Genomic DNA, 26309 nt, shown 5'->3' with positions numbered 1-26309 from the left:
CTCCTCTTCCTCCTCCCCCTCCTTCTGCTCCTCCTCCTTCTCTTCCTCCTCCCTCCTCCTCTTGCTGCTCCCCTCAAGATATAACAACTGTGTTTCTTGGGAGAGCTGGCTGCTCAGTTTCAATTCACTGGGTTACCTTGTATCTGCAAGCTCTGTGATAGACTGGAATGATTTTATAAGTTGTCTGACTGTTTTATCTCTAATTACTGAGGTAGAGAAATCATTCTCTTACAGATTTTACATTCTAGGTGGAGTTCCTCGCCAAGTATGAATATTAATAAGTAGTAACTTGTCTTTGAGCTTGTATTTATAGGACTTTTAATATGCTTGCCTTCACACATTATTTCTTTACTAACGAAACTGAAATCTTTCCCTTCCCTGAGAGCCTGCTGAGCGTTTGCATGTGGAGCTGCTCACGCAGTGACAGAAGTTCACACGCTCTCAACAACAGAGTGAGCTCAGAATCTCAGCTATGGAGCAGCACATGCTGGACACATAGGTTGAACTGCATGCTGGCAGGAAACTCCTGCCTAAACCACAGGGCCACTACCTGGAGAGTGTAAGACTTGACCCCAAACCCACATGGCAGTTAGCTCAGTGGTTAAAAGCATGGCTACTCTCCCAGAGGACCCGAGTTCAATTCCCAGCACCCACATGGCAGTTCACAATTGTAATGCAAATAAAATAAAGTTAAATGAATTATTTAAAAAAAAAAGACTTGACCCCAAGCAGTCTGGATGCTGGAAGCCACACTCGGCCTGTATGTCTTAGGGAGGTGGGTGGGCATGGGGTGTTACACATTCCTTAAGCTGAACTGTCTTAGTGATGATCAGCATCTGAATTTGGACTGGCTTGTCTGTCTCTCCATGCATCCAAGGCCTGAGCAACACGTGCACCCCCCCATCCACACATGCTTCTTCCATATTCCTTAAGCTGAGCTGTCTTAGTGATGATCAGCATCTGAATTTGGACTGGCTTGTCTGTCTCTCCATGCATCCAAGGCCTGAGCAACACGTGCACCCCCCCATCCACACATGCTTCTTCCATATTTGATGTCCCCAGGTGCCCTGACATCATCCTGAACTCAAGAAGAAGTCTTTCTCCAGGGCATCTGCCAGACTCAGGACCAAGACCGGGTATGGGTACACAGTGAGGAAGCTATGCTATGGCCGTAAGCAGGGCCAGGATGAAGGCCAGAAGACGGACTGTCCAAAAGAATGCCACATGCCCCGTTTGCAGGAGAGCTGCAACGCACTATGGGCCACCAGCTGACAGATCTGAAGAACAAGCCTTGAGGGTAATGTCGCCCTTCTCCACTTGGAATCCAGCAGCAGCCCATCCCAGATGCCTGCCATTGAATGGAGCTTGGCTTTCTTAAAACAGCCCTAACCATACAAAGCAAGATTCTCTTCAATCATTTATAAAAAGACAAACACTGCTAGTCAGAGACCAGAGATCAAACGTGCCTAAATCTCCTCTATCAGTGGGCAGCTACTCCCCGAGTCTGAGAAAGTGCCTGGTGCTGCTTCCTGGTTGGCCTGGCCATCCCTTCATTGAGTACCTGGGATTCTGGAAGAGAAGAAATGTGTTTTTACTTACACAAGTCTCTATATCTCAGGCAGATGTATGGGATGATAACCAGCAGTCCAATCAGCTCCTGCTCTGGTGGCTGCCACAGGCTGTTTCAGAATCCATCCCTGGAATAGCTGCCTTCGCTTTCTTTAAAGGGGGATCAAAACATTGAAATGCATCCAAGAGCTTGGCTGTGTAAGCCGAGAGCAGACGGTGTTCATTAATAGGAAGTGCACAAGGTGCTTCCCTGTGTGTTTAAGATCCCCTCAACATTCCTCAGGGAGAAGTGGGCCCCTTGGCTGCAAGCACTCCCTTTATAGGACAGCGCGTGTCACAGGCTAGACCTTCTAGGATTACACATTTAGGTCACCTGAGTAGAAGTTCACCTCTAGGAACAAGAAAAATGAGGCTTTTTCTTGCTTCCGTTTGGATAGCCTACAAAGGAACAGTATTCTGGGCTCTTGTGGTTAAGACGGCTTGGAACTTTTAGAGAAAGCTCATTGCTGAGTGTTGGGGGTTGGGGTCCAGGACACCTGACATGGCACAGGGCCATGTGTATGTGACCCGCCTGTGTCCTTATTTTTGTTGCTGCTAGCTGGCACTCTTACCCTCTTACTCCGCCCCCCCCCCCCCCCCCGTATTCTCAGGCCGTGTGTAAATCCCTCAGCTATACTGAGTCTCCTACGTCAGAGACTAGAGGTTACCACAGAGCATCCAACATGATCAGAGGACATTTGGTGAACGGACAATAAATATGTAGGCAAAAGGGCAGCCCTGGGAGTGAGGGGGGGGGAGACCCCAGATGCCGGCATCTTCTCATCCTACCCCATGAGGTGAAGCGGTCGTCCTACCCCTTCACTGAAGTGAGCGACAGAGCTGCCACGTGTCTCCCAGTGGGATGCCAGAGGCGGGAGGACCAAACACATTATGGGCCTGCCAGCAAGGCGGTTCCCAAACAGAACTCCTAGTAATGAGGCAGAAACAGTGGGCTACGGCTCTGTGGGGCATGGGTGAACGGCTCGGCGGCCTCTGCCTCTGCCTCCTCAGCTGCCTCAGGCCTGTTCCTGCTTCTGCTCGTTCACTGTGACAAAGCACTCTGTCCAAAAGCAACTCGGGGGAGGAGAGGATTGATTCTGGCTCATTTCAAGCCACGGTCTGCCTCTGAGAGACATCAGGGTGAGAACTCCAGCGGGAACTTGAAGCGGAAGCCACTGAGGGAGACGGCCTGCTGGCCTAGCTCTCGGACTCTCTCACAAGCCTACCCTCAGTGAGCTTTTATTCACCTCCCAGGACCACTTGTCCAGGAAATGGTGCTGCCAGCAGTGGGCTGGGCCTTCCCGTGTTGACTAACAATCAAGGCGATCCCCCACAGACACGCCCACAGGGTTTTAGCCAGCCTTCCCATCAAGACTCCCATCTAAGGCAACTCCAGTCCCTGAGGTTGACAGTTAACGCTGGCACAGTGGCTCAGAGTGCCGCTGGAAACGTCATTGAGATGCCACACGCCCGGGGCTCTAACAGGCAAGCGGAGGGGCAAAGGCCAATGGGAAGAAACTGCATTCTAGGCACTGGAAACGCTGGCCTAAAACTCAAGGGGCGTGGGCTAAGCCAAAGGGGCTGGGACTCTCACAATGTGCCTGCCTGCCTGGGTCTCTGGGGCAATACCAGGGCCTCAACCGAGAGGCTGGTCCTGGAAATGAGAGGGTGGGGGAACTGGGGACCCTATGCAGGGCCTGCACATCGAGGAAGGAGGACAAGGCCACTGTCACTATGTTGCTACTAATACAGCATTGTTGACACACATGGACTCTCGTCATCGCGCTCCCTCTTGCTGGCTGCTAGGGGGCTCAGAGTCTGACTGACAGCCACATCTCACCAGGAGCTAGGAGGCTCAGCGTCCGACTGACAGCCACATCTCAGCTCAGAGTCTGACTGACAGCCACATCTCACCAGGAGCCTGGACTCACAGCCTTTGCCACCCAGCTAAGGCAGGACGCATGGCTGTTGGACGCTGTCGTCCTCCACTGTGTCCCACAGGCCTGCAAACACACCGCGATGGCCTGCCTGACAGACAGCCAAGCCTTTGACTTAGCTTTCTTTTCCCTTGCCCCCCGTGTTTCCTTATTTAATGTCTGTCTTGCTATGGTGTGAATACTTCTAGAACCACTTCTGACCCTCCTTTGTGAAAAATGGGGGGGGGGCACAAATTAAAGGAGAAGGAGGCACCACCCATGAAGGAGCCGTGGAAGCAGCGGTCCCGCTGCCTCAGTACCAGAAACGCTCTGCTGACCTTCCCCGCCTGTCTGCCTTCAGAAAGAGCTGGTGGTGACATTCAGGTTTGTCCTTAGGAGGCCTTGCTACCAGGCTGCTTCCCAGATTGTGTTACCTCAGGCCCCTTGCAGAGGTTGCCTAGCAACACCTCCCAGCTCCATGCCTCTAAATCCCTCATTTGTGTCTTATGCCAAGCAGCACAGTGTTCCCTGGCCCTGGTCAGCAGCCTGCCCTCCCACACCCTCTCCCTACAGCAGGGTTGAGCCTCTCACCTGGGCAGGTAGAGGCAGCCAGGTAGAGGCAGGGGCCTGGACATTACCCCCCCAAAAAAAAATCCTGATGAAAATTCCAGGCTGCTGAGCATGAGCAGCAGCAGAGACAGGCAGGCGGACGCCTTCGAGCTTCGGGAGCTGCTCTGTATGAGCCGGGGAGATGGCCGAGTGAGGGAAGGAGAGAAGAGGGAGAGAGGGTAGTTGAAGCTTAAAACCCAAACAGCCGCACGCGTGCGAACGTGCTTAGACTTTAGCTTTCCTCGGGTAAAGTCTCATCCGGAAGGGTCAGAAACAGGCAAGCAAGTAAACAAATGAAGGTGTACTGAAGACGGTGCCCAACGGCAGGAAAAATAAACACGGTATTCTAAAACAGGGCAGTGGTGCCTGTCTGTGGAAGCAGGGAGACCAGAGCTGGGGGGTGGGGATAGCTTTGGGATATGCAGATTTCACCCGAACTTCGGGAAGTTGAGGGAATGGGAATGGGGGGGATGAGGGTGGGGCTAGGGGTGGGGGTGGGCTAGGCTGGGGCTGGGGCTGGGGCTGGGGGTGAGGAAGGACTGGGTGGAGAGAACCCCAATCACATGGGGCACACCCAGGTGTAGACAGACTCTGATCCTTTCTTCTGGTGTGAGAACTTGACCATGCTATCACCCTGCTGCCAGTACTCCAGATTTACCCGCCTTATCAGGCAGTGCTCTCCAGCTTGACTCCTGCAAGGGAAAACGAAAGTGTCCCTTTTCCTGTCACCTGGAGAGGAGGGTATCCTTTCTTGTGCTGAGTCTAAAGCTAGCCAACTCCATCTGGCCTCTGTCTCCAAGCCAAAAGCTAAGCTCTAAACATCGCACGCATAGAAAGTGAGAGTCATTTTAGCTCTTATGACGAAATCTATTTTCAATAATAAAATGAAGAACAGACAAGGAGAAAAGGTCAAGTCAAAACACGCTGGAGCTCTGCTGTCCCATATAGCTGCCACTAGTCACTTAGGCCTGATTACATTAAAATTTAATTAAGCTTAAATAGAATTTTAAAATTAAGCATTTAGTTCACCAGCTACATAGTTACTATTTCAAAAGCAGAGGCGACATGCATGGCTAGTGGTTGTCCTGCCAGACACTTACAAGTTAGGATAAGAATGTGAACCTATTTAGAAGTAGTTCTTTACAGAAGTAATTTAATGAAAGCACATGAGATGCAGGCCATGCCAGTGTATACAGTTGTCCCAGGTCTTGAGAGCTAGACCATGCTGATGTATACAGTTGTCCCAGGCCTTGAGAACTAGAACATGCTGATGTATACAGTTGTCCTAGGTTTTGAGAGCTAGACCATGCTGATGTATGCAGTTGCCCCAGGTCTTGAGAACTAGACCATGCTATTGTACACAGCCGTTCTTAAATCCAATGACAAGTATCTTCCTAAGAGGGAAAGACATAGAGGATGAGGCTACAACAGGGTGATGAAGGATGTCCTCCTGCATATATGCTTCTCTTATTGGTTGATGAATAAAACATTGGCCAATAAGAGGCAGGAAGATAGGTAACCCACCCATGCTCCCCTAGGCCCTTGCCACCCCAATGCTCCCTACTCTACATACAAGATCTCTCCTCGCTTTCCTGCTGACCTCTTTACAATTCTTACTCCAAGATTCACCTCAAAACCCACCTCCTTCAGAAATCTCCTCAGACCATCCGTCCCGCGGGACAGCCTTACGCCAGGGCAATGACCTTGAGTTCTAGGCTTGTTCCAACCACGCTCTCACCTTGAGACACCCCCAGAACCTCTCCCTCTCTTGGGCCTCAGTATCCCTATCTGCAGCATGACCAATGAGGCTGTGGCCTAGCCCTTGTGATGTTTGGAGTTTAACTTTTGGCTTGGAGACAGAGCAAGTTTGCTAATCCGACGGTAATATCATTGGTAAAGACGGCAATAATGAAAACTGGCGATTGCAAAGCTTCTCACGACGTTAAATGCTTTTCAAGCATGATCACACCAAACTGATGTTGGAGGAAAGGCAAGAGGGGATACCTTCTAGTCAGCACCAGACTCCTGGAAGCCCATGCTCTTGGCCACACCCGGCTCACATCACAGCGTCTCTCCACTGCCGGGTAAATATGCAGAAGGGACATACATAAAACAACTGACAAAAGCAGACCACATTTAGCACGTCTTCAGATTTGAATGGGACCCACCTAGGCCCAGAACTTTCAAGAGGGATCAGAGCTCTAAATCCAAGGGCCACAAGCAGACCCAGACACAGATAGATGCCAAATCCACTACACCAAGACACCTGGTTTCTTGCCCGTGTCCTCTGGAGCCAAGGTATATGCAGAAGTCACAAACCACAGAGCCAATAGGACTAACCCCAGTGTCAACACTGGCTGGGTGTCAGGGAGCCACGTGTCCCTCGTGAGTCTTCTAGAAGGACCACGCCCTTCCACCTTGGTCTTCCTCCCTAGGTGGCTGCATTTCGTTGTCACTTGTCATCTTCAGTAGCCTGAAGGAGGCGCGTTGGAAGAGCACGCCTGGCTGGAGCCGGGCATCCCTGGAGTTTGATCTTCCCTCATTCAAAGCTCCCTTAGCCCCACTTTCCAGTCTAATCCCTGATGCTGGAAGCCAACCAATGAATGCAAGCCCAAGGGATGAGGGTGCCACTGGACCCCCATATGCCAGAAGGTGACAGAAGAGCTGCCTAACTGTAGGAATATCCTTTTACAGGGACCCCAAGCCCAGACGGAACAGGTCCACCTGGAGAAAATAGCATAAATTAGCCACGGTGACAGAGTTTGGGGCAACTGTGCTATATACAACTTACGTTCCCTCTGTTCTCTGTTAAATATTATTAAAATTTAAAATGGGATAAGATAGCAAATATCAAAAATGGGAGGAAGAGTTTTGTTTTATGTGTTTGTTGTTTGTTGAGAAAGAGGCGGCAAAGGGAGATACGTAGGGGACAGAGAAGATGAGGGCTAGAAGAAAGCCTTAGCTATAAGGATGCTCACTTTGAGGGGACTTTCCGGGTTACAGTCTCCACAGAAGGGATAGTGACCCTATTGGATGGCAGGTCTGAAGTATCTGGGACCTCACTACCATCTACGCCAGAACCAGTACGGGGACAGACCCCTCTAGCAAAAGCTACGACCCACAGCAAGGGAAGTCTGGCCAAAACTGGACAGCAAGCCACCTGTAGTGTCCAGACCCCAACTGGCATGCTGAGCTGAAGTTCTGGGGTCCCTTTTAGTGACTCGTGCTTATAGATTACCTTCTGAAAACAGGTATTCCCCCAAATAATCCTGACCCTCCTCCATGATCAGAGCTGTGACCTGACCCTTCCCAGTGTTAGATTCTGACCTTTGCAACACAGAACCCTTTTCCGGTGACAAATCTCATGCCCTTGTTTCACGGACACTAAGAAAAGCTCTCGCCACTCCGTACCCATGCCCCGCCACGCCCCAGAGTGTCACATGCTGTGACATGGACCCAGAGGCAGACATGCAACTACAAAGAGGGCGGGATGGCCATGACTAGGTCAGTCATATCTGTCCAGGCCCTCCCTCTAACGCCAGAACAAGAGGGGCCCAGGAAGTAAAAAATGGGTCATGGTGGGAGCCAATTGCACATGCTAATAACAAATCCGTGCTGGGCCAGGAGTCACCCAGATGGAAGAGGAGATTTATGACCCAAACCTGATTCCTCAGAATCCATAGAACTCAGGGATGGAGAAGCAAAACCTGACAGAACACTCCCCAGGTCTCACGGGGAGCCGGTGTGTGTTTGAGGGCTTTGGCCTCGCCTGCTTGCTGTACTTTATTGCTGGCAGAGAGATGGGAAATTTATTGCTTTACAAATCATACCATCCGCAGCATAAATGAACTGTCTGGCTGCGGCACGCTCGAACCCAGATGATTTGCAAAATGTCTAATGGTAAGCGTGGTTACGCTATCTGCTTACGGCCTCCAAGACAAAAGCCAACCGTGACGTGGAGTGTCTGGGCAGTGTAACTGGAGGTCGGCAAATTGGCTGTGACTCACCGATGTTGGCTCAGCAGCATTACATAACTCAGTACGCTCCACCAGGGACTCAGAGGAACACGGAGCTGGCCCTGACAAGGCTGCAGATGACAAGCAGGGCACCACCGGCAGGTTTGGGACCCGAGGTCACGGCCAGGCCGAGTTCCACAGCCTGGTTAGTCCCAGGGTCTGCTAGCCATCAGGAAGCTGGGCATACCCCCAAGGACTGCCAGGAATAGCCTTTCTGCTCCAAATTCCCCAAACCTAGGGTGGGGGAGAAGGTGTTGAAATTCTTGACAGGAGTTAGTCAGGGGTCACAGCCCATGGGTGGCAACCCTTTGCTGGCCGGCCCAGCTGGTGACAGGCTCAGCTCAGTGCCTGGGACTTTGGGTATCACTTAAAGGAGGTGAAAGCACATGTAGTTTACAAAGGCAACTAAGCAAGCCACTCCACTTCAGGCTCACGGGAGTGGTGGCACAGGACTCTCCTGTGTCTATGACACACGGTCACCATGTCACAAAACCCTCAGAGCAACTGGGAGACGGGGATGGCCATTCCTATTTTAACATGAGAAACTGAGGCTCAGGAGAGTCCACGCCCTCAGTCAAGCTGAAGCCTCTCTCAGTCTGGTGTTATCTTAGGGTCTGTCACCACCTCTCACCATACCATTTGAGGCAGTACCCTCAAGAACTCTTTCAGTGAGCCTTCTCTAGATGTTCAGCAATGGGTTAGGGAAAGGCTCCTTAAGAGAGGGCTCTGTGCCTGGTCCCTGGGAGCCTACCGTCATCCATGCTCCAGAGGTGGTGCTTCTCCAGGAGGCCAGCAGAGTCTGCGGGGAAAGCACACAGCTGGGTTATTCCTTAAGCCAGGCTTTCAAAGACACACTAGGGTCTCAAAGGCAAGTTCTGCCAAGGTGCAGATATGTAGGGGAGACCTTGCTTTGAACACACGGTGCCCATGGCAGTTCTAGGACTCAGGTGACCTTCCCAGGGCAGGAGAGGAAGCCAGCAGTACTGGCCCATCTACAGATGGGTCACAGGACTCGATATAAAATTCAGGCTTAGATACAGTACGTACAGCACTGGGAAAAGCCAGCCTTGTACTGATTCTTAACCCAGTGAAGTCTTTAGCCAAAAGGCAAAAACAAAGACTTCTGAGCACCAGTTTTCAAAATGTGAATGGTTTTAAAGCTCTTCAATCTATAAAAATAACCAAGTTGTTTTGGTGATAGTCACAACCGTAAATACCGCCTGTGCTACTGGTGCTAGAAATAGAAGCTATTCACTGAATACTCACACACACAAACCAGTAGATAGATACCAGTCTCCCCTATTTTATAAAACATACACTTGGTCCTACGTAGCCTTCTCTCCCTCCGTTACCTCTTACATTCATTTACCCACCTGCCTGTTCCATAGAGCTTACTGCTCCAATATCAGTTTCGGTCCAACAGAAGGAGTCTGTGGGATTTTTCAAGCCCATGTGTCAAATGCCAGATGCAGATTAGCCACCACCCCCCCCCCCCCCCGATCTCTGGAGAAGCTTAAATTCAGCTAATGGACTTTTTATAGCATGTAAATGTCGCCTCGGTAAGGAAGCCTATAGACACGTAAAAAGCACACGCTTGCCTGTATGAAGTGCAGACGGCAGGAGAGGGGCAGCACCCACGGGTAGCACCAGATCTACCGCCAGGATCATGGCATCCAAGCAGGAGCACTGGCGTGTCCCTATCAGAGCCTTCCAACCCTACAACCAACACCATGTACGACAGCCGCTGCGGATGCATTCATTGCCAGTCTGGTGTCTTAAGAGGAATTAGCAAAGCCCTAGAAGCTTGGCCTTGACCTAACCAGAGACCCACAAATAGAATACCATGGATGCAAACCCAAGTGGCCTGGAGTCACAATCCCTGGGCACCCACCTCTGCAAAGAGCCAAGATGCTGGGGACATTCTTCATCTCCAAGGCACACACTGCAGGGGCCTCTAGGTTCCCCGACATAGCGGGATCCCTTGTGGAATGGGGGGAGAGCAAGGCACAATGCTGTCAGGGCACAGCAGAAGGGAACACGAGAGGCTCAGTACACACAGGTGGCACGGCCCCTGTCCTCACACTCCATTCCCTGGAGCAACCCTACTGAGCTACAGCTACAGCACCAACATGACAGGGCGGAAGGACAGACTCTCAAGAGCTTCCGTGTTCCTTTAATGACAGAAGCAGTCCCGTCTGCTTCAGAAGTCTCACCATAGCTGAGAATATAAGACAGTGGTTTAAAGTAACGGCTCAGTGACTAGTCAGTGGGGGATCTAGCAGAGGTGTGGAACCCTCCCCCACAGAAAGACTCTCGCTTCTCATCCAGTGTTGAAGGATCCGAAGATAGCCTAAGCATCACACATTTGCTCGCAAGGGCAGAGGCATAAGGCAGTGTTAAGAGCACTTGCTTAGCCGGGTAGTGGTGGTGCACGCCTTTAATCCCAGCACTCAAGAGGCAGAGGCAGGCAGATCTCTGTGAGTTCGAGGCCAGGCTGGCTCGACCGCCTCCAAAACAATGCAGAGAAACCTTGTCTCGTAAAACTAAAAAAAAAAAAATTAAAAAAAAAAGCACTTGCTTAGCATGTGCAAGGCCGCTGTGTCTCTCCAACATGCCAAGGTATGTGGGGGGGGGGGGCGGGGGCAGGGAGTCTGTCAACAGAATTCCTCAACAGAAAATGACCAAGGCAGCCAGCCCGTGGTCATTTGTACAAATAAAGCTTGTCTGAAGATCAGAGGGCGGAGACAGCCACTAGCTAACCATAGAGGTCTGGAGGTCAGGACAGAGAGGAAGTGATAAGGTGGGAGGAGACAGGATCTCACTCTCTTTTGACTGGGAAGTTGAGTGGGTAAGGTGGCTGTGGTTTTGTTCCTTTGTCTCTCTGATCTTGGCACCTTCCCCTATATCTGACTCTGGGCTTTTATTATTAAGACCTATTAGAACTCCTGCTACACCAGCCATTACCCACCCTCTGTGACACACAAATAAGGACTCACATCTATGGCCACAAGAAGGTTGGAGGCCCCCCTTCCCCTCTTACTGCTGGATAAATCCAGGGTGAGGAGGTCCAGCTGCTGTTTTACACAGCGCCCAGGTGACCAGGAGGCTGAGCCATGATTAAGGACCACTAATTTGGGCTATGCACCCTTGCCTCCCCAAGAGTCTCCTTCAAAGGTAGGTTCTAGAAGTTCTCTATCAGTGTGTAAAACAAAACAAAAAACAAAAACAAACCTGCTCTCTCTCTCTCTCTCCCCCTATCTCTCCCTCCCTCCTTCCTTTTTGATACATTGTTTAACACTGCATCCTTGACTAGCCTAAAACTCACTATATAGATCACTGTATACTATAAAATCACTATATAGATCACTCTATACTTCAGAATCACTATGTAGGTCTTGATCTTGCAGAAATCAACCCTTCTGCCTCTGACTCCCCAGGGCTGAGATTCCAGGCACCCTCATTTCTTAGGCAAAGTCATTCGGAAGGGTAGGTTCAGCCCAATGCAGGAGAAAACAGGAGGAGGGTAGGACTGTGTGAAACTCCTTCCAACCCAAACTTTCTCCCAAGCCCGGGTCCACTGCCAGTCACTGCCCTGGCTCACCACAGTCCTATCAATCTAGAGTGGCTGAGACAATGCAGACAGGGAGAGGCCTACCATGCAAAGACCGAAAACCCAGTGCAACCTGAGTTCTCCTGACCTCCTGGATTCTGCAAAAGAGCCCTGAACTCCTCTTGCAACGTCAACTGCAGGTCTGGGGGAAATGAGTTTGTTAATTCAAGCAATTCCCCAGTGGTCAGTAGTTTATACCACATGCTTTGAAACAATGTAGCCCAAGTCAGGGGAGAAGTTGCACAGCTTCCAAAGGGAGAGCCAAGGACTATCTGTTAACCTTGACAGGCTCTGCAGCCTCTGCGGCAAGCTAGCCAGTCACCCCCATTCCTGGGCTGGGGGAAGGCTCTGGTTCAAACATACCCTTGGAGTAGCTAGTTGGGAGGACGGTGGCTTCCTAGAAGGCTAGTGTCTGCCTTCATCTGTCTCTGGAGAAGCCCTCATGCCCAGCTGGGGACTGTGGTACACAGGACTCAGGACGTTGTGACCAAGCAGACCCAGGGAAAACTTGCTGAACAGGCTCCCTGCTTGCAGGAAGTTGTGGGAAGAATCCTTTTAAGAAAAGATTAATGACTGTAGGAGGCTTCTAAACCACCTGGTAAATTCCAGTCCTTCACCCTGCTAATATTTATTGGGCATCCATTACCTGCCGGTTTCGCCATAATAACCCCACGGTATTAACCTCACATATGGCAAAGTGTGGACCAGGGAGAATGTGTGGAGGAAGCCACGGCCATCACAGTCGTATATGGATGGTCTCTTCCTGACCTTTCGAGAAGACACAGCTGCCCAAGAAAGGCACAGCTGCCTTCCCCATTGCACACATTGGGAAATGAATGTGTTGTCCGAAGTTACCCGGCGGTGTCATGGGGATTTGGTCAATCTGGCTCCAGAGCCTTGATCTTTTGTCACCGCTGCCATTTCCGTCTTTATCATTATCATGATGAAAGCATGTGAGCTCCCATTTCTCTACGCCTTGTGAGGGTTCCAGAACATGATAACCAGGACACAGTATTCGGTGTAGAGCCCAGAATTCAAAGTCTCGGCTGCCCGGCAAGAACCTTGAACAGGCTCCTACAGCATTTCTGGTCTCCGCGGGTCCTCTGCTTCTCTTCCTATCAACTGGCAATAACCGCCATCAGTGGGGTTCGTGTCCCACGAAGCTCACAAGTTCGAAAGTTAACTCTCACAGCAGAGGTGTTGGGATATAGGGCCTGTGAGAGGTGGCTAGTCATCCTCGTGTCCTTACCGCATCACGTCTTTGTAGCAAGCGTGATCTGTGCTTGTTTGGGATGTCTCTAAGTCTCGGGCATTTGAACACTTGGTCCCTAGTTGAGGGCTGTTTGGAGAGGGAGGGAGTGTGGCCTTGCTTGAGGAACTTTGTCATCCCTGGTGTACTCTCTCTGCTTCCTGTTTGTAGATCAAGATGTGAACTCTTTCCAGAGCCATGCCGGCCTGTCTGCTGTGATAGTGGTGGACTCTGAAGTGTAAACCACAAATAAACCTGCCCTCTTACAAGCTGCCTCGGTCATCACTGCAGTAGAAAAGTGACAAAGACAGGCTCTGCTGTTCTCTGTAGATGTGAAGACTTCTGTCACGTTGGATCATGGCATGAAGGGGACTCACCAGATATGACATCTTGAGCTTGGACTTGCCAGCCTGCAGAACTGTGTCAAATAAATCACTATCCAACAGGAATTGCCCAATCAGTGATGATTTATAACATCAGCAAACAGAGCAAGCCCGTCACCCACAGACAAATGAAGGGATGTTCAAATGCTAAGTGTATTGTCTGAAAATAAGAATCTGTTCAGTTCCCTGCTCTGTAATAGTTACACCTGTTCACAGCATCATGGCAAGGACAGATTCTACATGAGACTTCAGTATAAAAACCCCGGAGATCATGGCCCATAACAATTACCATCATCATTTCCAATGTGATACCCAAAGAGAGAATCTTCCCTTTGTGTCTTGATAAACTGGCCAATGCTCCCCTCCTTTTCCATCTTCCTCCTCCCCATGTGCAGCCACAGCTCAGATCCCAGAGCCCTAAGAATGAGCAACAGACCCTGCCACTACAAACAAGATCAGGAAGAAGAAATGCTTCGTACTTTTGGCAGGGTGTTCTCTTATTGATCCCTCCAGTATGTCAGGCAGATGGGAACGTTCCAGAGATACAAGGTAACTGCTCAGGAAAGTGCCCAGTAGACCGCATCAGCAAGTACCGCCAAGAAAGGTGACCCACTTACAGGGCCCAAACCTCAGCACTAGTGCCCCCAAATGTCCCAACTCCACAGACAGGTCCCTCAAGCCCCGCAAGGAGTTAAGGAGCAGAGTGGTGACCAGAGAGAGGTGAAAGGTGTGCCTGTGACAGCCAGTCACACAGCTAGTCACAAGGGAAGACTGTAGTGATCCCACATTGCATCTGTCCACAGGCTACACTTCTCCCCAGGCAAGTTTTCTGTCAATCATCCAAAAGGCAGCAGGGGCTTGGAAACACTTGCTGTAAGTGGCTTCCTTCCTAGGTGCAGGAGTACTAGCTCCCTGAGCCTAATGTCCGTTTCCCGTGTGTTGGGAGAAGACGCTAATGGGCTAGCCTAGTTCCCAGATGAGGCCTGTCCAGTGCCCCAGGAAATGGCTGTGCCTGGCCCCATCTATCTGACCGTGGTCTCTCTATTAGTCAGTATTAGCACCTGCTAAGAGACTAGACGGCCGTGCAGAGGCTGGGCTCCAAAAGGCCCCCCCAGCCTTGCCCTTGTCATCTCCCAGATCCCAAGAGCCACAGCTACATCTCCGGATGGATGTTTTAATCCCAGCTCAGCTGCCACCTCCCCCAACCATTCCAGTGGCCCTAAAGGCCAGTGCCGGGCAAGTAGCAGCTGAACGCTAAGGGTAAGCAGAGGCAGATGGAACCCTGTCCCTTCCTTCTAGCGTGGGGGAGGAGCAAGAAGGTGTGATAGCCCCAGACCACTCTGCCCTGGAGAACTCAGAATAGACATGAGAGATGGGTGCCGGCCCCACCCCACCAAACCCATCACGATGACCACTGAAGCTGCAAAAAACAAAACTAAACAAAAAAACCCCTCAATTTTCTGCAGCTTCTTTGTGGGTGGGGTTGAAATTCTGAGTGTGCAGAGCCATTGGCTTAGCTTCCTGCATGTCCGCTCCTCTCCCTTTCCTGTCTCTTCCCTTGAGGTATAAAATCCATATCCGATGGTGTACCACCAGCAAGGGCATAGGGCCCACAGTCAGGAATGTCGTGCCAAACCACAGGAGATCATCTTTCATGGCATCTCACATTTCTAGAACACTGAGTCATTTGGCTAAAAACCCTCACAAGTACCCCGAAAGACCCAAAGTTAAAGGTGGGGTCAGAGGATAAGAAAGGAGGGGACAGAAGAGCTCATGAACCCCAGACTCCCAGGGCACCGATGTGAACCTTTAGGTTGTAGCATCAAGACCACTGCTCATCGGGATCAACCTATACGCACTAAACACTGTCCGGGTCTGTCCGGCTGCATCCCCATCCACAGCGCATAATGACCTTGAGACATGTGAAAATACTGACTACAGGAGCCGGCATGGACGCATGGATGACATCTGTCACACATTTGGTATTCAGTGACAGACACTGTTCCTTGAAGTCTCCAGATCACAGCTCTAACTCTCCAGGCAGACAACCATTTCCAGGTGACCCGAGGTCTTCCAGCCCAAGTCTCCCTGCCTCATCGTCTCCGCCGTCCCTATGGACAGATCCTCACGGGCTGTGTGCAGTTTGCTTTGTAGCAGTGGTTTGCAAGGTGTGGCCCTGGGCCAGCACCATGGGCACCACCTGGGAACTTCAGGGAGCTTCGTTCTCAGGCCCCACCCACCTACTGAATCAGAGCCCCTGGGAGTGGAGCTGGGTGGAGTGCATTTCAATCCCCGCTGATGACTGTGAGGGAGTCACGTTGACGCCCCTTCTCTACAGAGTCTCATTGGGGAGACAAGACTTCAGGAAGAGGAGGGTTGCATCCAGTTTCTCTGCTACCCCTCAGTCGCCGATCCTGCCTAATAAGCTTCGGAGACCTTCCTCCCCTCGGTTTGGCTGCTGGCTGCTGCAAGGTCCCCAGTCGCAAGGGGAGAATCTTGCAATGTGTTGGTGGATACCAAATTTTATTTGCCACATAACTTAAATATTAGACCACACACAGAGATCATATCCCTATCTCAGGCTTCACACTTGGTTGTTTCCAGATGTAGGACTCTTCACCCGAACATGTTTTGCTGCCCTGCATTCTAGGCTCTTTGAGAAAATGTTATCCTCAGACAGGCCAGCCTGGACCATGCTACTAAACCAAACTCATTATCCTCTCCCTCAGCTACCTGATCTTCCCTCTCTACCCAATTCTGTGCTATAGCGTGTGTGAGCACGCATGTGCATGTGTGTGTGGTTGTTGTTGCTCTGGTGTGAGGTTAAAGTACTTCGGCCCACTTGTGTGTGCAGATTATAAACTCTACAAAGGATGAAGGGTTTTTGCCTTGTTTATTTGTGCTGTATTCTAGCAGTCGTATGACAAGAATTCAAAAAAGATACCAGGTAAAGAAATACAGGTAAACACAGAAACAAAAATTCGAGCTAGCTTAATATAGCTCTTCATATTTATCACCCTGGAACATTCTTTTAAAAGAAGCAAAATTGGAAATTAGATACAAATAAAAACCAACAACAAAATCAGACGACGGGTTTTGCTAAAGCCAAATTGCCAAGAGTAGGCTTAATAATACAAAGATTCCACCTCGGGTTACTTCTCTTTCTGTATTTTAACTTAATACTAACGTGGGTAGCACATGGCTGTGAAAAGACGTATGCAAGCACACGGAGTGATATTAATAACTTGAAGGCTTTGTTTTCAAGTTCAGGATAACCATCCTTGGTACAAAACCAAAACTCGGCACATAATAACCCCGAGGCACCCATGTTAATAAGGGATTACTTGACAACTGTAAAACTGTCATGTTTACCTCGTGGTGGTAATAAAATCTGCCTTCCATAGACAGTCCACTTCTTCCTAACCATACTTCCAGCAGCTTTTCCTCTAGCATGCAGCCATAGGCAGATCCAGGATCCGTTTGCTATATGCACGTAACCCAGGCCACCAAGAAACAATGCCTTGGCTCCCGCGTTGCACACTCTAATGCACTTGGTTCCACCTCTGCTTCTCTGTCAGAAATGATGCAACCAAATTGGACCTCCTTTGTTTGGCGGATTGGGGGCACCCTGGAGCAAGTAAGGCAATTGGATACACAAATACGTTCATGAAGACCTGGTAGGAGTTTGTCTACGATTCAAATTACAGGGTAGGTTCCCAGGTCACCCTGAGATTACATACATTTTCAAAGATAGTTATCAAAATGTAATAAAAGCAGAGCCACCAGTCTCCCTGCCTGTCCTGGACCCGGGCACTTGTTACCAAAGCAAAGCAGTGTAATGCCAAAAATATTGCATGGACCAGGCACAGCCCTACCAGCCAAACACAACTGTCAAGTCACCACAGAGTCATTAAAGTTCCAGTTGCCGCCATGCCCACATGAGCTTGTGGATCATCTCACTAGATTCACACGTTTCAAATGGTCCTGTAATTCTGCCATCCACCCTGGCTTTCCAGGCCGGATGGGTGCCAAAGGTTTAATTAAAAATTTATGGGTGAAAAATTTACACTTAAGATCATTATATCCACTCTCTTCGGTTCAGGGTTTATTTCCTTGCAAATATGGACAAGAGTACCGTGATTTCTGTTTTATGGGGAACTTCTAAATCCTGGGCCACTCAGCTGGGGGGCTGCCAGAGGCTAGAGAGCTCTGCAGCTGGGCTGACCTGGGCATCCTGCCTGGGCCCTCATCCTGCAGTGGCCCCATGGAAAGGGTGATGGCAAAATCATCCCCTGTGAGGCCGATGCCTCATTTTGATTGGCAAAGATTTTGGTTGGTCATCTTCTCCAATCATCTACCTACAAGTAGATCCCCAGCCAAAGGATGGGGCCCGATGGCCTCTAAGACCAATCCCCCAGGTAGAGCCCACGCAGCCGTCCTTACCCTTGGGTGTCCCTTTCCAGCATGTCCCTAGCACAGTGGCAGATGAAGGGATGGAGAACCCTCCTCACCTGCTCCACACACGGAGGAGGGCAGCTCCATGTGCCATCTCCATCCAGCACGCATGCAAAGGGGTCCAGAACAAAGCATTAACACTAAGTCAGCTGGGGGCAGCAGATGGGTCAGCCCCTGGCATGGCCGGGGAAGGAGGAACAGCCTGGGACTAGCTCATGAGCCAGTGGCAGAGCTCCCTGCTTCCTGGGGGATGGGAGTAGGTAGAGAGGGACACTTTCCATGACTCGACGCCAGGCCTCGGCTCCAGGCATGCGTGCAGGCCCTTGCCAGAGCCCAGGCTAATATCCATACACATCTCGATTAATTACCGTATTCTGTTCACATCTTTCCTACAGAGTCTTTTCTCTGAGAAACAGACTAATGATTATTGTCGTTAACAAGGGCTTTCAGAAGTAGCAGGTGTGAGTAGGCTGGCTGGGCTACCCACCCTGTGTTTCCAGGACCATTAGGCCAGAAGGCTGAGAGAGAAGACATCTGGGTAGGACACTCCTGGCCTCTCAGTGAGCCAGTGAGTGAAAACTTCAGGCTAGGTCCTGCCTCGCCGCTTCACCTCACCCTCCTACTGTGTGCGCAGGATGAGGGTAACCCCGAAAGTCACCCCTGACTCCCTGGGGCCTCAGGAAGCTGACAGATGAGGCTTTGGCATGGAGACTGTAGGGCAAGGTTAGAGACTAGATGTGGGATGGGAGCACTCCCTGGCCAGGGAGCACTCCATGGCAAGGGAGCACGGGGCCTCAGTTCTGCCTCCGCCATCAAGCACCACAGCCAGCCCTTCTCATTCAGGCCCTCCTCTGACAACACCATCAATTATAAGATGCCATGCCCAACTGGCAGACAGGCAGCCAGGAGGCTCTGAGGGAGGCCAAGTCGCTCGCCTTGGCCTAGCCGGCAGGGCGCTCCACATTCCTGAGCCAAGCCCTTGACAATACTGAAGGCAGTTCCCTTCAGATCTGAGGGACCAGTAAAGGGACACTGGCTAAGCCTGGTTGTCCTTCCTGGGGCCTCATCCCAAGCCAGCCCTCTCCACTACTCAGAAACCGCGTAGCCTCACCCATCCAATCCCACCTTGCCCTACCCTACCCTGGCTCTAGCGAGGCATGAACGCTCTGACCTCTCTCTCTCTCTCTGTCTCTCTCTCTTCTCTCTCTCCTCTCTCCTCTCCCTCTCTCTCTCCTCTCTCTTCTCTCTCTCTCTTCTCTCTCTGTCTCTCTCTCTGTCTCTCTCTCTGTCTCTCTCTCTGTCTCTCTCTCTGTCTCTCTCTCTCTCCTCCTCTCTCTTCTCTCTCTCCTCTCTCTCTCTTCTCTCTCTCTTCTCCTCTCTCTCCTCTCTCTTCTCTCTCTCTCTCTCCTTCCCCTGGCCCCTTGGCAACTCCTTCTGCCGAGTCACGCTTTGTCATGAAGTGTGGACTCAGGGAGGAATAACACCAGCACAACCACAGCCGCGTGGCTCGTGTACAACTTGGCACCGGGTCTGGAGTGGCGCCACCCGTGCCAGGTCCCCACTTTGTGCACATGCTTGCACCTCGAGATTGGAGGCTATGTGGTGGGGTGTTCCTGAAAGGGACATGCTTCTGACGCTGTGGCTTGTCTCTGCTACCTATCTGTCCTATCCGTGGCCCTCTGTCCAGACCATACGAAGTCCTAGGACCTGGACACACTGGCTGGGAGACCAAAGACCTGAATTTCCTCTCTGCCACTGACTCAACCGTGACTTTGGGCACGTCCCTGCTCTTCTCTGGCTTTGGCGTCCATGCCCAGGAGGAAATGGTGATTCCCAACTTTGTTCTTGCAAGCTGAGTTTTTTGGTTTCTGGGGGATGCATCATAACCATGCTCCTTGGTATAAAGTTGCCTGTGGTGGCTACGGAGGACCTGGAAGCCTGTGGGGACTGGGAAAGTGATCGTGATGCCCTTCCTAAGATAGAGTTCCGGCCTCGCCCTTTCTTCCCACTCAGGGCCTTCCAGGAAGTTTTGGGATGTGAGTCCTTGCCCAAATCAGTGAGCCCTCTCCCTGGGCAGGGCAGGGTGAGGCAAACGAGGCCAGACAAGTGAGAAAGCCACCGACCGACCTGTGGGCACTGGCAGAGACTCGGGCGGGCCCTGCCCCGACGGGGAAGGAATTGCCTTCAATCAATACCTGACTGCCACAAAGAAGTCCTGCTGGGAGGGGTGGGCAGGGTCTCAGAATCTGTTTTAAAAGTCAGTAAGATTGTTTCTAATTTAAATTAAAAAAATATTAAAAAAATAAAAGCCACCAAAGTCTCAAAGGCCTAGGGCCCAGGCCAACTGAGACTAGAAGGCCAGAAGTCACGTGATCCAGCTTAAGAGAGCAGAGTAGCCTGCCTGTTACGTGTCCATTCTCAGACAATAGCATGCCGAGTTTGGCGGCATTCAGTCACTCCTGGTGTCCTCAGTGTGGATCAGCTGAGCCCATGGAGCCAGAATGATGACAATCGGAGAGCAGAGAGGCCAATGGCAGCCATGTAGCTGCTCTTGGACAGTCCCTTCGCCATGCTTCAGAGGCCCGGAAGCATTGGGGACTGAGCCTCAAGAGGCTGAGCACGCTGATCTGGGCCACCCGTAACCCATCCCTCAAGGCACTAGCCAGGGCCTGCCCATGTGGTACAGAGCAGGAAGGCCAGGCTGCTTCTCTGTGGGTCCCAGAGCTGTCCCGGAAGTACAGACCAACAGACTCTGATGTGCAGCTTTGTCCTGAATTCCCAACCGCATTTCTTTCCAAGGGAAAAAAAATTACAACTAAATATTCCAAGGTCATTTCTTAGGGGAATATATGTTGTTTTTAACTCTTGGACTGGACCCACAAAAGGAAGCCAAGTGCTCCCATCTGAAACCCATCTTGGTTCAGCTTGACCTCAGAGGGGAAAGGAGGCCAGGAGCTCCAAGGTCTTCGCTTCCAGAACCGTCTCTCTGAGAAAGACACTCTCAGAGATCACACACAGAAAGATCAAAGTGCCGAACACAGCGAGCCCTGGCCCAGGAGGCAACGGTAGCCTCACTACTTTTGTCCTGCAGCCTTGTCCCTGAAGACTAGACACGCCTCGGCAACACTGCCCAACCGCCTGCCTCCTTTCCCTCTGCGAAGAACCCAGCCTGCATCCCAGGGTCTGGGCAGCAAGACGAGGGGCCACCTGAAGGCTGCAACATGGTTCACAACACCCTCTCACTTCAAGAAGACTTCAGGCCGGCCCTCGGTGCGTACATTAGCATCACACGGGGAAAAGCAAGCGTGCCCTAACGCCTCGCCCTGTTTTGGTTTGCCCGCTCCCCTGTTTTTGTCTGGATGAGGTCCTGGACACACTGGACACGGTCTGGCCTGCCATCACTCACTCGCCTTGCAACTTCCTATCATCCTCCACAGATATCCGCTCCCTTCTCAACTGCCTACCACACACACCCAAGTCCTTCCAGCCCCCTGCCTCAGCTCTTCCTCCCTGGGCAGCAGGGTGCGGAGTGGGTGTCAGTTCTTCTGCTCAGACCCAGCTGTGTGACCGACGCCAGGCAACCCCCCCTCTGTTTCCACACCGTAACCAAAAGCACTGTTCGTGGGGAATGCAAACATTCTCAGCACAGTGCCCGCTCCAGGGCCGACCCTCCGGGGACAGACGCCCTTTCTCTCCAGGAGCCTGCACTACTAACAGGCACGCTGGTGACTGGGGTTTGGTAGCCTAAGGCCGGAGTCCCCTCTGTAGGTGTGCAAGGAGGGCCCTCAGGGACAAGTCACCTCTGTGTTTTCTCCCCCAGACCAGTGATCCACACCACTCCCTCCCTGCTTCCTGAGCCCCTGCCCGGTCTCCAGTAGCAACAGGAACAGCTTGCCCCATGGGGTAAGGGACGTGCCTCCAACCACTTGCCCCCCTTGCTGGACCCCAAGTATCAGCACAGACTAGAGGCCACCTGCCACTGTCACACAGGAGCAACCCTCACTGAGAAAGGAAGTGAGTGCCACCTTTACGCATGCCTCCTGACTGCCTGCAACACAAAGCTGGACGGACAGGATCTGAAGGAGTGGATGACCACAGCCAGGGTTAAGCCCGGCCATTCTGGCTTCCTGGTAGGACCCAGGGATGATCAAGGGGGTAATTAATTCCAGCTCCTGAGAATGCCTCAGCAGGTGCCAGAAACGTGCGGGTGGCATTGTTCATCTCTAGCTTGCTGCATTACCTAAATTAACCTCCCAAGGCCTTGGTATTGCCTTCTGAGAAATGGGTACAACAATGGGACTTCATACTTAAAAGTTATGAAAAAAATAAATCAACACCTCAAGCGGTGCCTGGAACACAGTAAGTCCTAATAAGTGCTAGTTATTATTATTTATTGCCCTCGTTTTACACAGGAAGAATTAACTTTAAAAGGCAAACCTGACAGGCATAATTTGGAGTTTCTACCCCATGTCCTTGAAAGGTCAAAACCTCTAAATGGATCTTCCTGGCTAAGCATAACCCCAGGGGCTCCCAAGGGGAACATGCACCCTCTCCCTCACCTGCCACAAGGCTTGCACACAATGAAGACTTGCTTGTCTTCCGCCAAGGACATCGCCTGCCGGGACTTCATTTGTGGAGTGTCCCCTGCAGAATCTCAGGTCCGCTCACCGTTTGGCAGAGACCCCCAAAGCCTGCAAGGGCAGTCTGTGAACATGTGCAGAAATGGGGGAACAGAGCGCCGTGGGGCCTCATGCACACCCACGCACCTGAGAAGGCAGAAGGTAGAGAAACCGAGGCCGCGTGTGTTTTCCCATTTCTCAGCCTGCATCAGGAGAGGGCCTGCTCACTCTGGGAAGCCTGGGGACTGGCAGGGAGATGTGGAAGCCACTGAGCCACAAACCAACTGGTCCCATACCAGCAGGCAAGCAGGGAAGAAGGAAGCGGTGGCCGCCGCAGGGAGATCAAAACATCCAGATAATGAGCCGAATTCTTCTCCCAGAGACACCAGCTAATGAAGGGAGCCCAGGAAGCCCCGTGCCACGGACCCAAACTGTTTACACAAGTGTTAAAAATACATTTCAAAAGAAAGCAAGGAAGCCTGAGGAAAACCCTCCATCGTCTTTGGAAAATGCTCTCTGAAAACCACATTAATTTGTTTTCCAAAAAGGTGTTTGAAGTCTTTCAGAGTACCCTTGGGCGACTTTAATTCCACCTCCTAATCCTCTATTAAATGTGATGTTCACTAACACAGCCTGCCTTGCGGATGCTGATTTTTATTCTTAATTATATAGATACATATTTGGGGCCATGTGAGCTTCCATGTAACTTAAAAGGGCACGCTGTCAGCCACACTTCTCCAAAGTGCCCAAAATAGCCTGCGCTTCATTAAGGCGCGAGGGGGATTTGAAATAAAGTTTAAAGGGTCAGAGAACATAATTTAAAAAATTAATTTCCAATGCCTATAACCTTACAGCCTGAGAGGAAGGGCTCGTGGGAGAGTTGAGAAGCAATATGAAAAGAGGAGGGGGTAAGGGTCACTTTTGTTACTCATGGCAGAGGAAGAGACAACCAGTCACCCAGCCTTACAGTTCTGACCATCGCAGGGTAGGTTTTGGCAGGTCAAATGAATGTCCAGCAATAACTGTCTTTGTCATTGTCATCACTGCACCATTAGCAGCAACTTTTGTTTCTTGAACACCTACTATGTGCCAGCAGTTACATAGTATACATAGGTATATAGTACCAGCAGTATAGTTAACTCTTCACACTCAACTCATTAAACTTTCTAAGAGAGATACTGTTATTAGCCCCATGCCTCAGCCAGGAGGCAGGAAAACACTGGTGGGCCTCTTGGCATCTCAGTGAAGAAATGCTCCATCTCACAGCACGAAGAAATGCTCCAATCCCACAGCATGAAGAACTGTTCCATCCCACAGCAGGTGCAAACAGCCCCACCACCGGTCCTCTGCCTGTCTCTGAGCAAAGCGAAGTTCACGACAAGGTGACATTACAACGTCAAAGTCCATGAGCACTGCCATCACACCCTGAACCGTCCTGTGCAGTAGGCAGGTGATGATGCCCTTGTGACATGCAGCACTGGGATGGTGGCTGGGCATGACTGAAAGCCGGTGTTGTGGGCACAACTCCAGCACAGAGAGCGCAATCTGGACATGGGGGTGGTGGACACAGGGCCCCAAGAGAAGGCGGCGTCCCGGAAAACAAGAGCAAATGTGGCACCAAGCTTTGCCCAGCATGTGCCTGGCAAAGGCCCCTGTGCCATCAAGTGGACCTAGCCCCAGATACCATGGTCTACCCATCACCAGCTAAGAAGTTAGGGACCAACTCCCATAGACAGGTCACCTGCAGCTGGGACCTGGGTCACAGGAAAACACCCAGCTCAGAACGGTGTGCAAGACAAACAAGTTAATACGACCGGAATGGCCTTCTTAGAGCCAACAGCATACCTGCCAGCCCAGCCCGCTCCTGGTGCTTTCCCGCCTGCCTACAGACTTGCTTACACCCCGCTCCAGCATTCGGGCAGCCCAGGGAGGAAGGAAGAGTGGTCACTCTGGTTCCTGTTTATAACTGGTGCTCCTGAGACCCAGAGACATGCAGAATTTCCCCATGACCACACGTCACAGTGAGCAGCAGACATGTTGAATGCCAATGTCACGCCAGCCCAGGCTCCATGACCTTCAAGTGAACAAGTAACTCCATCCCACAACCCTGTAGAGACACAGGTCCTCAGTAAGTGACTGTCCCCTTCCTTGACCTCAACTTACTGTCCTGCCTTTGACCACAAGGCCTCTGGAGTCCCCTGAGAGGGAATATACCTGTCAAACGGCACAATAATCAGACCATCCTTTCTGCTTTATGCAGCACACAGCTACCGACACCTCTCAACTGTGGGGTCAATAACTACAACCCCAGGTCCTAAGGAGGGAACATGTGACCCAGATACCAACTCAGAGGGTCTGGGCAGATCAATGTTATCCATCCTTCCATCAACAGCACCTCACAGCCCCGCCCCCCTTTACACCCATTAGATCTGCAGAGGCCTCTCTGAGTCTAAGCTCTCCCCCAGATATGCAGTTCATGCCCCGCCCCCCCAGCGAGGCTCATCTTGGTCATTAGTTGAGGGCAAGCAGCTGACCTGCCTCCTTTCACCTTGTAACATCCAAGAGCACACTCAAAGTGCCAAGCAGAATGCATGGCTAGTGATCAACGGGCCTGTGGTTTAGGATACACACACTGGAGGCGTTTAAGCCTGATGGGGGTCTCAACAGAGAAGGGGTTCCTTCCCCAAGGAGGACTGGAGGAGTAGACAGGGCCAGATACTAAGAGTTGATAAATCCCTGGTAGATGAGAGAACCTATCAGGGGCAGAATCACCTTCCCTGGCAGGAGGATTTCAAAGCATCCAGGAAACCCCAGGCTTCATTCACTTACCATGTCTGTATGCAGGTCCACCATGGGCAGAGGAGAAGGTTAGACGCCGGGCCCACTCTGGCAGTGGGGAGTAGACATGAGCATGCCGATCCGCAGACAGCACTCTCTCATGGCTTCCTGGAATGGGGACAGCAAAGGAGACATCTATCACCCTTAGCTGGCTGTCTAGGACTTGGGGGGAGCCCTTTGCATAGCCCAATAGCAGGAGGGTCTACCACCACAGAACCTTCTAGGGGAAAGGAGTACCCCACAGCACCCCAGTGCTTTAAATGCCCGAACTCCTCCTCATACATACATGGAAAGCAAGGTTCAGAGAAAACAGAGCCAGGGTGACCCTGGCAGCCTAAGACAGCCAAGCATATGCCTTTAACTTCTCCCCTGACCCAGAACAGCCCCTTGTACGTTTTCCTGGGACCTTTCCCAGGGTTGTTGAGCCAATTATGAGAGGGCTGACAAGTGGCCTCAAGTACTGTGCCTGGAGCCCTTTGCTCCATCAATACAGTTGCCTGGCAAAGGGTCTTCTCTTGACAAATATGGTGGTCTCTCTAGGGTAGATCATACAGCGCTGAGCATACACCCAGAGAAAGGACAGGAAAATGGGCCTCAAATTACATAATAATGTCAGAGGCACATGGAGAAAAACCACAAGGAACGTTCTCCCAACCATGGAGACCCACTGGGGAAAAGTCAAGGCAAGATGACCAAAGGCTTGATGGGTCTTTTAAAGCTTTGTTCAGTTGTAATGTTTGCTCTGATTTTAAAACTTTCTCGGTCACAGATAAAATTGTTCTCTAATTTGGTCATACATTTGGATTTCATTATTTTCAGAATGTATTCCAGACATCTAAAATTAAACAGATGTCATCAACCCCGTTTAGACCTAACAGACTTGTAACCAAACAGTGACTTCAACCCCAATACAATAGTGACTTGGAACATCGTGTTTCAGTCATTAAAAGTTTTAAAACTCTGCCCCGTTTTTCTCATTTCCTATAATGAGATCTGTCCCCCCCCT

At 51.1% G+C, this 26309-nt stretch overlaps 1 long non-coding RNA gene across 1 annotated transcript; it reads right to left on the bottom strand.

Moving 5' to 3' along the window:
* Positions 1-4215: 4215 nt before the first annotated feature.
* Positions 4216-25404, bottom strand: LOC110342477. The gene is made up of 4 exons (XR_002384558.2): positions 25295-25404; positions 8901-8948; positions 8141-8383; positions 4216-4825 (listed from the first exon to the last, which is right to left on the bottom strand). It is a non-coding gene; the product is annotated as an uncharacterized LOC110342477 (long non-coding RNA).
* Positions 25405-26309: the final 905 nt, after the last annotated feature.

Source organism: Mesocricetus auratus, unplaced genomic scaffold (assembly GCF_017639785.1).
Source record: "Mesocricetus auratus isolate SY011 unplaced genomic scaffold, BCM_Maur_2.0 Super-Scaffold_100013, whole genome shotgun sequence".
Taxonomy (NCBI): domain Eukaryota; kingdom Metazoa; phylum Chordata; class Mammalia; order Rodentia; family Cricetidae; genus Mesocricetus; species Mesocricetus auratus.
This window is presented reverse-complemented; position numbering and strand designations above follow the sequence as displayed.